Source organism: Cricetulus griseus, chromosome 6, assembly GCF_003668045.3.
Source record: "Cricetulus griseus strain 17A/GY chromosome 6, alternate assembly CriGri-PICRH-1.0, whole genome shotgun sequence".
Lineage (NCBI taxonomy): Eukaryota > Metazoa > Chordata > Mammalia > Rodentia > Cricetidae > Cricetulus > Cricetulus griseus.
The window spans coordinates 49,058,703-49,070,353 of record NC_048599.1 but is presented as its reverse complement, the minus strand read 5'-3'; the positions used below and the strand labels follow the sequence as shown (position 1 = coordinate 49,070,353).

The window sequence follows — 11,651 nt, the reverse complement described above, 5'->3', positions numbered from 1 at the left end:
AGTCTGACAGGTCATAGAACTCTATGGCTGTTTATAAATACGGGCAGAGCATATTTGAAATGTCCATCAACAGGTGAGATCAGATACCGTCAGTGTGGGGTGGCTCACCAACATGCTACTTAATTAAGACCTGGACAAGGATGTCACCAATAGACACACTAACATGGAAGACAGAGTATCATGATGCCTCAACCTTAGACAAAGAACTGCAGGCAACTCAAGAATACTGAAAGTGGGAGAAATAGTTTTCCCCAGGGAAGAATGCACCAAGTATTTATCCAATGCCAAATGGTCATCCCTGAAAATATATCCATGCAAGTAACATTATACAGACCAGACTGATCAGATTGTATTTGTATATACTAAGATATGCATATATATATCAACAATTAAAGAAAAGAGGGCAAGAATTTTTTTTTCTTACTTAGTTTTTATTTCACAATCATAAACTTAACTCTGCCATCCAGCTAGACTTGGAGGGGAATGAGGAAAATATGGAACCCAAAGAATTTCAGTGAGAGCAGAGATTACAGGGCATTGAGCAGATGGAGTGGGAATGCTCTCCTGAGCTACACAAGGAATGGTCTGGTAGGTAAGAAGCCCGAAAGTCAAAAGAATTAGAGTTGCCCACAGTTGGAAATGGTGATCTTCTTGCTGGTCTTGCCATTCCTGGACCCGAAACGCTCTATGGCTTCCACAATGTTCATGCCTTCTTTCACCTTCCCAAAGACCACATGTTTGCCATCCAGCCACTCAGTCTTGGCGGTGCAGATAAAAAACTGGGAACCATTTGTGTTTGGTCCAGCATTTGCCATGGACAAGATGCCAGGACCTGTATGCTTCAGGATGAAGTTCTCATCCTCAAATTTCTCTCCGTAAATGGACCTGCCGCCAGTGCCATTATGGCGTGTGAAGTCATCACCCTGACACATGAATCCTGGGATAATTCTGTGAAAGGAGGAACCCTTATATCCAAATCCTTTCTCTCCAGTGCTCAGAGCTCAAAAGTTTTCTGCTGTCTTTGGAACTTTGTCTGCAAATAGCTCGAAGGAGACGCAGCCCAAGGGCTCGCCATTGGCAGAGATGTCGAAGAACACGGTGGGGTTGACCATGGCTGCAGGAAGAGGCGACAGGGGACAGCGGCGTCTGCAAAGCCGAGGGCAAGAATTTGAAAGAGATCAAGAGGGTTAGAGGAGGGGTTAGAGGGAAGAAAGGGAAGGGGAAATTATGTAATTATTGTTATAACCTTAAAAAATAATAAGAATGTTTCCTATTTTTCTCTAATGTTATTTTCATTTTAAAGAATGAATATGTGAGTATTAACTATGTTAATATATTACAAAAGTGAATATTAGTTTATGGAGAGGTCTGGGCCATGCTTGTATGGCTGTGTGTGGCCACTGAAACATTATGTTTCTCAGAGAGAGCACAGCAGGACCTGAAGTTTTCTATAAAATAATTCAATGACATGACCAAATAAATTCCTCTCATTTCACCAGACTGCAAAAGTCTCCTAGGAATTTCCATTGAAATATTAGCTTGAATCTTTATAGCTTTATTCTACAATAACTGTTTTCAACTCCTTGAAAGTAGCAGTTGGGAAAGCACTTCTTATTAGTTTAACTTGGTCAATAGGGGGTTTCTTGGAGGATGCCGGTTATTGTTGTTTTGCTATATTGTTGAGTGTTGGCTTGTGGAAGTAAAACACAAATGTTTTGAGTCCTATTAGCAGTTGTTTGATAATTGTCTGCATCACTGTTTTACTTTAATAACTTTGTGACTACTGACCAAAATCTAAGCTATGTGAGGATAATAGCCACTACCCTACATTGAATGTCTTGAAAAGACAAAGATTTAAAAGTAGGAAATACTGACTGGTGACTGTTGTGTCCCAAACAATGAGATAAAGCTATGTAAAGCTGCATGAGACTCTAAGTGGAAGCATTTAAAGTATATCCTGAAAAGTTCTTAGAAATCAAGGAAAGTAAAATAGTAGCTTTGATCAGGATCGGTATGTAGTATAGCAAAAGAAACTAAAAGACCATGGGGAACCCCTAGGCATCATTCAGTAACACAGCCACATGGGAGAAATAGACCAGGACAGACAGCTAGACCTGGCTTTGTTTACTAAGAAAAGAGAAAGAATGATCTTGGCTCCAAATTAAGGAAAGATCCCAATACACACTTATTTTAAAGGACTGGGTGCATCATTGTCTGGGCATGGTGGCAAGCACCAGTAACCTCAGTTCCCAGAAAGAGGCAGGAGGATCACTGCAAGTTCCAGCCTAGCCTGGTCTTCCTATAGATGTTCCAAGCCCCAAGTGAGACCTTGTCTCAGAGAACGAACATTAAAGTGGGGGTATCAAAATACACAAAAGAAAATAAGAAGGAAATGAAAACAGAACTACAAAAAAAAAAAAAAACAGAAAAATGCAGAAGTGGTAGAAGAGGGAGTGAAGGGCAAAATACTGGAAGATGTAGAAACAAGTAACAAAATAGCAAAAGTAAGTATCAGTAACTCATTTAAATGTATATGGATTGAACTTCTCAGTCAAAAGTGTAAGGATTCAGGCATTATGCTGGCCTGCCCTGTCACCTGGCAGAATGCACTCAGGCAGTACCCTGGTCAGCCCAGGGGTCCATGGATAGGTAGTCTGCACAAAGATGCAAAGGATCCTTTTAAAAAAGACCCCCACCCACTTTCGCTCTTTTTCCTGCTGTTCCCCAGGGGCAGACAGGACTTTTCCTGTCCCCCTCTTCTCTTCTGTCCTCTGTCTCTCTGCCTTACTTTCTTACCTCCCCCTCAATAAAACTTTCAATATAAGTCTGGTCTCACGTCTCTGATTCCCCATCCACACGCCATCTATCCCCTGTCCCGGACCAGGCGCCCTGCCACCTGTGGTCCCAACCCATTATTCTTTATTCCTAACAGAAGGCTCAGTGGGTAAAGCACTTGCCATACAAACACAAGGATTGGGTTCAAGTCCTCAGGACCCACATAAAGCCAGGCAGTGACATGCTCTGTAATCCCAGTCCTGTAGCAAGACAGAGGTGCAGCTGACTCTCAGGACTCTCAAGGGGCCAATCGGCCAGTGTATACAGAACCAAACAACACAAGAAAAACACTCTCAGCCAGGCGTGGTGGTGCACACCTTTAATCCCAGCATTTGGGAGGCAGAGGCAGGCAGATCTCCGTGAGTTCGAGACCAACCTGGTCTACAAGACCTAGTTCCAGGATAGCCTCCAAAGCCACAGAGAAACCCTGTCTCGAATCCCTCCTCCCCCCAAAAAAACAAAGAAAAGAAAAACACTCTCTTTGGCAAGGTGGGGTTGAGGACTGACACCTGAGGCCATCCTCTGGTTTCCATACACACACAATGGCAATCACACATGCACGAATGCAAACACACACACATCATACATGCTCAACGGCATAAACTGGTGAATGAATTAAATTAAGATAAAATCCAACTATCTGGTGTCTATAAAAATTTTCCCTTAGATCCAGCAATATTCATAGGACGAAAGTGAAGTGATGGAGAAGGTATTTCATGGAAAGGGTAACCAAGAGAAATCTGGGGTGACTACACTGTCATATAAAATGACCTTTAAATCAATTGTGACTTTAAGAGACAAAGAGGAACATTATATATTTATTTTTAAAATGTCAATTAGCTGAGAAGATGTGACACTTTTACATACACATGCAGCAAATGGCAGAGCTCACCTTTTGAATGTGAGTCCTGAGGGCAAGAACTAGGAATGGCTCACTCCCTTCTTAGTTAGAGTTATCTGAGAAGAGGAAGCCTCAACTGAGAAAATGCCCCCATCAGACTGGCGTATGGGGCAGTTTCTTGACCAGTGATTGATGTAAAAGGGCCTGGTCCTCTGTAGGCATGCCAAACCAGATGGGAAAAAGCCCAGGCAGGCTCAGACAGACACAAAGAACTATAGGCAACTGAGGAAAGCTGGCAGAGGTTGCCAAATACCAAGTGGTTAGCCCTGCAGACATACATCCAAACAACTTCATATGAACTCAACAGGTTATATTTAGGAACATATATGTTTATACAAAATGAGAGGCCATAAATTTAAAGTAGAGCAAGGAAGGGTTTGGAGAGAGGAAAAGGAAGGGAAAAACGTAATTATGTAATCTCAAATACAAAATTTAAGAAAAAGTATCAAGAGATTTGATTTACTAAAACCCATTCTGTCTGCTTCCAGTTTCCACAAAAAACTGCTCCAATTCCTGTTCCTTTTTCCTTAGACTTTTCCTTTCATTTAAGAATGAACATATCACATGAGTCTCATTCTCCAACATTAGAAGAATGTTGGGGGCTACCTGGGTCTGGGCAGCTTTAACCTTTCCGGGCTCAGGGTCCTTGTCGGTTGATAGGCGTTGAGCTACACATAGTGCAAGTATGTCTCTAGTTCAATGAGGTCACGGCCATCACATCATTTTTCAATGAAAGACTCTGAGCCTGCCAGGAAGTGGCTTGCGCAAGAACACTGTTATGGTCTGTTTCTATCAAAGTTCAGGTTAATGGGTTAGCCCCCGTTGTGACATACTGAGATTTGATGGAGCCTCGAAGAGGTGTTTGGGCCCTGCTTCCTGAAGGGATTAGAGCAGTTGCCACAAGAGAGCGTTAGTTGCTATTAGAGCAGATTGCTAAAAAGAGGGTGGCCTCCCTTGCCCTGTCTCTTCTGCATAAACCCCTGTGTTAGTCAGGGTCATTGCTATGCTGAAACACCATGACCAAAGCAACTTGGGGAGGGGAGGGTTTATCCAGCTTACAAATCCATTCAGGAGATTTTTAAGAGTCATAGTCTGTTTAGGTGAAGTTAGGACAGGAACTCAGACAGGGCAGGAACCTGGAGGCAGGAGTTGATGCAAAGGCCATGGAGGAGTACTGCTTAATGGCTTGGTCCTCACAGCTTGCTCAGCCTGCTTTCTTTTAGAATCCAGGACCACCAGCCCAGGGATGGACCACCCACAATGGGCTGGGCCCTCCCCCATCAATTACTAATTAAAAAAATGTCCTTCAGGCTTGCCTATAGTCTGATCTTACAGAGGCATTTTCTCAGTTGAGATTCCCTGTCTCAGATGACCCTAGTTTGTGTCAAGTTGACATAAAAGTAACTGGCATACCCCATTTCCTCCCTTTTGTCTCCATGGGTGGACCATCAAGCCCTCCCAAGAAGTCTAGCAGAGATTCTTCTCATATTCTTGACCTTCCCCCACTTTAGAACCCTAGTGTAAATAAACTATTATGACTACAAAACAGACCAAGGCAAGATCTCATGGACATTAGCTTTTCAATCTGTAGTCTTGGGCTACAGATGGCTTGTGCTGTCAGACAGTTGCAGTATGCAAGGTGTCCAGCCAGCAGGGCCCCTGTGGATACTCCCAGGCTGCCTTGGCATGACTTGCTCTGGTTTCCAGTGAGTAAGAAGCTATGAGAGTTGGTATGGGGAAGCTCAGAATATTTTTGGCTCAAACCACTTGTGTACAGCCTGTTCTAAAGGAGCCTGACCCACACAAGAATGGAGAACTCAAGAGTAATAGGATCACACTGGGCCCTGGGGTGTGGTACTAGGCAATCAGAATTCAGAAGTTCCTGCTATTACTGGACAGCAGCATGGTCAGCAGTGGCGGCCACAAAGACTGTTAGGGGAGAGCTTGGTTCCTGCCCAAACAGGAAGTGAGCAGTGGGTTGCCAGTCCCAGACTCTCACCTGTGAGGTCTACAGTTCTCTCAGCCCAGCCACTTGATCCTCATCCTTTTTCTGTCAGTGAAGAAGCTATTTACTTGCAGGAAGTCAGTTGTTCCCAGATGAGATCAATCTCCTGGGTAAAGAGCCTCCTCTCCTCAGGAGGCAAAGAGTGAGATGAGAATCCTAGACCAGAGCCCTATCCATAGCAGAAGGAAAGAGGACCTACAGGCAACACTGCCCAGCAACCCTTGCTGGAATAGTGGGCTCCACAAAGATGAAGTTCAGAGGAGCCATTGTCAAAACTGAGCCCAAATCTTGTCCCTGACATTCAAGCCAGCATTGCTCTGCTCCTGTCAAAACTCCCACAGTTCCATGAGCTTCCTGTTGATTTTAAGTTTACACACACCATACTAACAAAATACAATGACACTACATTCCAATGCAGTAACATATTTTAGCATAATGCCCTAAAATCCTATTACAAACAGAATGTGCGAACACAGATTCATATTTTAATTCAACATTTTAAAACACAACCCTTACCAACATTACAATCTAAAACTCCAAGGCAACCCACCCTTCTAACAGATAGTGTGGCCCAGCATCTTAGTGCTTGGTACACAGAACACAGCTTCTAGATTCCTCATAAAAAAGAACGAGGTCTGTGTCATCGGAACACAATTCTACCTCAAATTGCCAAAACAATTTTCAAAGGTACCACTTACTGTTGGAGACTATGGATTTGTGTTAAGCAAGGTGCTTCAGAATCCAGGCCATGCTCAGAGCTCATGACTTCCTTATAGGCTAGTCAACGAGGCATGTGGCCCTGTATACCATGTTTGTGAGGTCAGAGCACTTCCTAGTTCTGGGCCTCTCAAAGACCAGATCTGTATAGCAACGGCAGACTTTCTAAAACCCTTGACTTCCTTGCTTATCTCTCTCTGTTCATTTCTCTGTACATGACACAGCCATGTGAGCTGGGGCTGGCTTGGGGACAGGGTGGGTAGGAGGAGTCCTGGGGGTCAGCCTTTGAATATACTAACCTAGGCCTTCCTCGATATCTGGCTTACAGGGTAAAGATAGGATGGACCTTGAGGCAGTGTGAGCTCCTTTCCAACTTGGGTAACTGTAGGCCACCTCTGGGCCTTCTGGTCTACCTGTGAATTTCCAGCAATATGCTGCCTTACTAGAAGTCAGCACACATCAGCCCACTCTCCTCCTGCTTTGGCTCTTTCTGTCCTCCTGGCCTGGGCTCATGCCCCCTAATTTTCCATAATATATTCAGGAGCTTCTATGGGTTCCTCCTGCTATAGGCTCCTCACCTGTGATCCCAGGAGCTGAACTATGTTGCAACAGCCCCATTTTTTATGGATTCCCTTCCCTAGACCAATTTCTTTTTCTAGGTGGTCATTTACTTCTTTTCTTCCTCACACTCCAGTTCTCAGCAAAGCTGGCCCCTAGAATCACTCTGTTTAAAGTCCCATGGCCCTCGCACATGACACAGCCATTAAAAATGGTCACCATTCCCCCAAATGATTCTGCTGTGCAACCAAGATCCAGAGCTTTGGGCTGAATTTCAGCTCCTGGAGGCCAGGACCTCTTCTACCTTTCTCCTCAGTGTCTGACAACCAGGAGAGTACAACAAAGACCTGGCCAGTGACTACGCCATAGAGCCAAATACAGCTACTTAAAAATCTTCCACACGCCTTTAATCCCAGAACTCAGGAGGCAAAGGCAGGTGAATCTCTGATTTTGAAGCCAGCCTGATCTACAGAATGATACCCTGTAGGGCTACACAGAGAAACCCTGTCTCAAAACTCAAAACAAAGCAAAACAAAACAAAAACAAAAGCAAGCAAACAAACAAACCAACAAAACCAAAACAGACAGACAAACAAACAAAAAAACTCCCACATAGAAAAAGATTATAAACAGCATACAAGTTTCCCCAGTGAAAAGTGAATTTCTTCCTGCTCTAGGTTAGGTTGCCATAAAAGACAAAGTCCATTATCTGGAGGTGGGGGAGGGGCGTTCTCTGCAGGAGGGTGTACAGGGCCAGAGGTGTCACCCAGCACGCTAACTCTCAAACGTTTCCTCAATGGAGATTTTCTTACCACCTTACTCAGATGTTACCCTACACCATCCACCACCTTGCCAGTCATTCCTCCCCAGAGTTTCAGTTGCTAACTCAGTAGGAATGAGCACCCTGCTTTCTGTACAGGGGTGACATTGAGAATCAGATGATTCACCAGATGTAGAGCAGAATCCTGAAGCCTGAGAGGCCTCTCTGCATCCAGCTTGTGCCTTGTTGTTATTAGACAACACGTCACTGAATCCATACGGCTGGAATTGTCCTGCAGCTATGCTATCTTTCCAATGGTAGCCAGACACCTGACCCAGAACTGAGGCCAGCTTTACCTCTCCCAAGGCCATGGATGCAACAAATTAAGGCTCCTGACCTGGCAAGTCCCAGTCTGCAGGATCTGAGGATGTCCATGCCTGGGCATGCCAGGTGTCCAGGAAGGACCAACTGCTTACTTTCACGACTGTCTCACCGCTCTCAATTGTTTACTTACAAGAGGGGAGGAGGTGGTGGGAAGCTGGACCATCCAGTCACACGGGGTGAGTTGACACACTGCCAGCCAATCCCGTCTGCCAGAGCTGGCGCTGGAAAGGCCCTGGCCCCATCTTGCCAGGACACTTTATCTTTGTCCCAGAACACAAAACGAGCCTTGTCTTGGCCCCTGCAGCACCAATCCCACATGCTCCTGACTGCCCCAGCCCCTCTACCCCTAGAAAGGCAGACTTTGTCAAGTCAAAAGACTAACTTGTTTCTTTTTCATCAAAATGTGGTGGCTGACCTGGCTGATTTATCTTGGGAAAAATGGTGGATGGGGGAGGGGAATGAGGTGACAAGGATGGGCACAATCCAAAAAGCCACGTAGACTGTCTCATTCAGGAGTGGGATCTTAGCTCCTACCAAGACAGAGTGACAGCTGTGTATGGAGAGCAGTTTCAGGGACTCAGGACAGTCCTCAACCTTACTAGGAGCACAGAAGCCACTATCGGCTATTTTTGTTTGTTTTTAACCTTTAAAGCTTAAAAATAAAAATTGTCTTTGAATAGAAGCAACTTGTCATCACACCCGAGTATGAATTAGTTTTCATGAAAACAAAGAAGTGAGTTAGTAGCAGGGCAAAATGGGCATAAGTGGAGCCATTATAGGTTAAAAGGGGAAGTCAGTAGGGGACAGGAGGGAACTAGGCATGGTGACGTTCAGGGCAAGCATTCAAGGAAAGAGAAGCAGCACAAAGACCAAGGCACATGTTTATATGCACACACTTGCATATAACATATGCACATGTACTCACAAATATGTCACATAGGACACACATATGCTCATTTACACAAAAGCATACAAAACAGGGACACATTCACACATTCATGCACACACACACACACACACACACACACACACACACACAGGGGGGCATATTCATATGTGTATCTACACACATAGGCCCCAGTTGTGCAGGACCTCCCAGATACAGCAATGAGGCCAACATAATTACTTTTTTACTGTGTGTACGCATCTGTGTGTATGTATGCGTGTGCATCTGCACGTGCTTATTTGTGTGCATGTGAGTGTATGTTTAGTCATGTGTGCCCGAAACTATATATATGTGCAAAGGCACATGTCTCTGCCTGTGTATGTGTTCAGATGTGTATTATTCATGTTTGTATGTGTGTGTCTGTGTACATATATGCACATGACTGCCTGCATGTATGTGTATTCATGAGTGTGTGTGCACCTGTGTGCCACTTTTCACGTGCTTGTAGGGATGTGGATAATTATGTGTATGCTGTGTATACGTGTATATGATGTGTGTGCCTAGACGCATGTTTCCATGTATGTACATGCCTGTGTGTGATCACATGCACATGTGTGTATGTGCGTGTGTGAACACGTGGTAGTGTATATGTATGTCGCTCTGTGGGACTGGGTGTCTCTTGGCTATGTAATTTAACATTCATTCTGGGTGACACAAGAAGCTGTGAGCGTTTTCAAGGGGTGACATGATCCAATTTGCATTTTAAGAAAGTCTCCTTCTGACTGATGCATGAGAATAGATTGGACGGAAGATGATGTGGCCATCAGGGTTAGAGTGTTCCATCAGCTGGGGCATGTGAGAGTGAGCAGATTGAAAGATTGGGGGAAATAAGCTTCAAGTCAGGGAATGAATGAGGCCTGGATGTGAGAAATTCAGGTCTGGTCACTATTTGCTCACCAAGAAACAGTGGAAAAATCCATCTCCTCTCTAGGCCTCAGTTTCCCTGCCTATGACATAAGGTCTGAGGAGGTGGAGCAGCTGGTACCAAGGTCTTCTGCAGTAGGCACAGGCAGCCCTATATTTGGGGCCTTGGCTCTCGGGCTGTGATCCAGTTACTAATCCCAGCAGGCCTGAATGCCCAATGGCAGCTGCAGGAACCTGGGAATGAGGCTGTGGCCCAGGCACAGTTGCCTGTTGTCTGCAGAAACTGGGACAACCAGACTTGAGACTTGCCTGCCCACCCACAGGCTGGGAATGGCTGGTCTGATGTCACTGTTCAGCTGGAGGGAAAGTACAGGCTACCAGCCCAGGGCTTCCTGAGCCCCTTAGGGGACTGATGGCCCAGCCACAAAGCCTTTCCAAGTGGTCCAGTCTCAGCTCTGGGGCTGTGTCCAATCCCTATGGATGACCCTCAGTGTACTGATTCAGACTTCTCTGTTGGGTTCTTGACAAGGTAGAAATCACAACCCCTGTTTTATTGAGTAGAAAACGGAGGACCAAAAAGCAGTGGACAATAGAGCTAGGAGTGAACCTGGGTTAAATAGTTCTTCCATCCTTCTTTGTTGCCTCTCAAGGGTGCAGTGCATGTGTGGAAAAGAGAAATAGAAGCTAAATATGTTTTAATAAATATAGACATTCACACCCTCCTGCTTTGTCAGGACTGAGGACTTCCAAACAAAAGCTGCTTCCTGCAGCTGAAGTGCAGCCCTTTTGTGAAGTGGATAAGCCCCCTGGTCATTGTTTACAGCTTTTTTGCTGCTCGTTTATTCCATTGTAATTGCAGCAAATTCTTTTTTCAAGACATGTACATGCTGGGGACTCCATGAGGCTCCAGGGAGGGGACCATAATAATTAACAGAAAATGACTTAGTTCCTGAACCCACTGGTTTGCACTGCCGTTAAAAGATGTCCTCTTCTGGATGTTGTTTCTGCTCCAATCTCTGTACAAGAGAAATCCAGGGACCTGGTGAGGTTCTGTGATGTCACCGGGGAAGAGACCTGATCAGAATTCAAACCTGGACCTGGTGGCTCAAAACAGCAGTTGGTCGTCAAAGCACTGCAGGAGCAGCCGGCCCTGTGTCGGGCAATTTGATTAGGGTTTAGTAGAGGGATTACTCACAAAGAAAGACAAGGCTACAGGAGAGCACAAAGCACTCCTCAGGACCCTCAGTTCACAGTGAGAGGAAAGAAAAGCCCATCGTAGGCAGATAGATAACGACTCCCAACAGAGCTGGGGTTCAGTGGAGGACCTGGCAATCCCAAGATGACCTGGCATTCGTAGACTAGGAGTAAATACTCCAAGTTCACGGTCCTCTCTCCTTCCACATTCTTCCAGAGTTATCCACAGCTCAGATCAGTGTCATGATTCCTGTAGGACAGATTCTGGGGAGAGAAAGGTACAAAGGTGACCTGGGAGAAAATCGTGTGGCTGTCAGCCAAAGTTAAGATGCTTTTGAATCAAGTGCACCTCAGTGGGCCAGGGGAGGTCTAGACTCAGGATCAAGTGGGCTATAAGTTCCATGGCGCTCCTCTCTTCAGACCAACAGGAATGTGAGTGTGTGGGCATTTACATTTGTCCGCACATTCGTGTATGTAGTAATCACATG

The 11,651-nt window shown here is 45.2% G+C and overlaps 1 pseudogene; it reads right to left on the bottom strand.

The window, feature by feature from the left end:
• Positions 1-410: 410 nt before the first annotated feature.
• Positions 411-1,127, bottom strand: LOC100752053 (annotated as a pseudogene).
• Between the last annotated feature and the right edge of the window lie 10,524 nt (positions 1,128-11,651).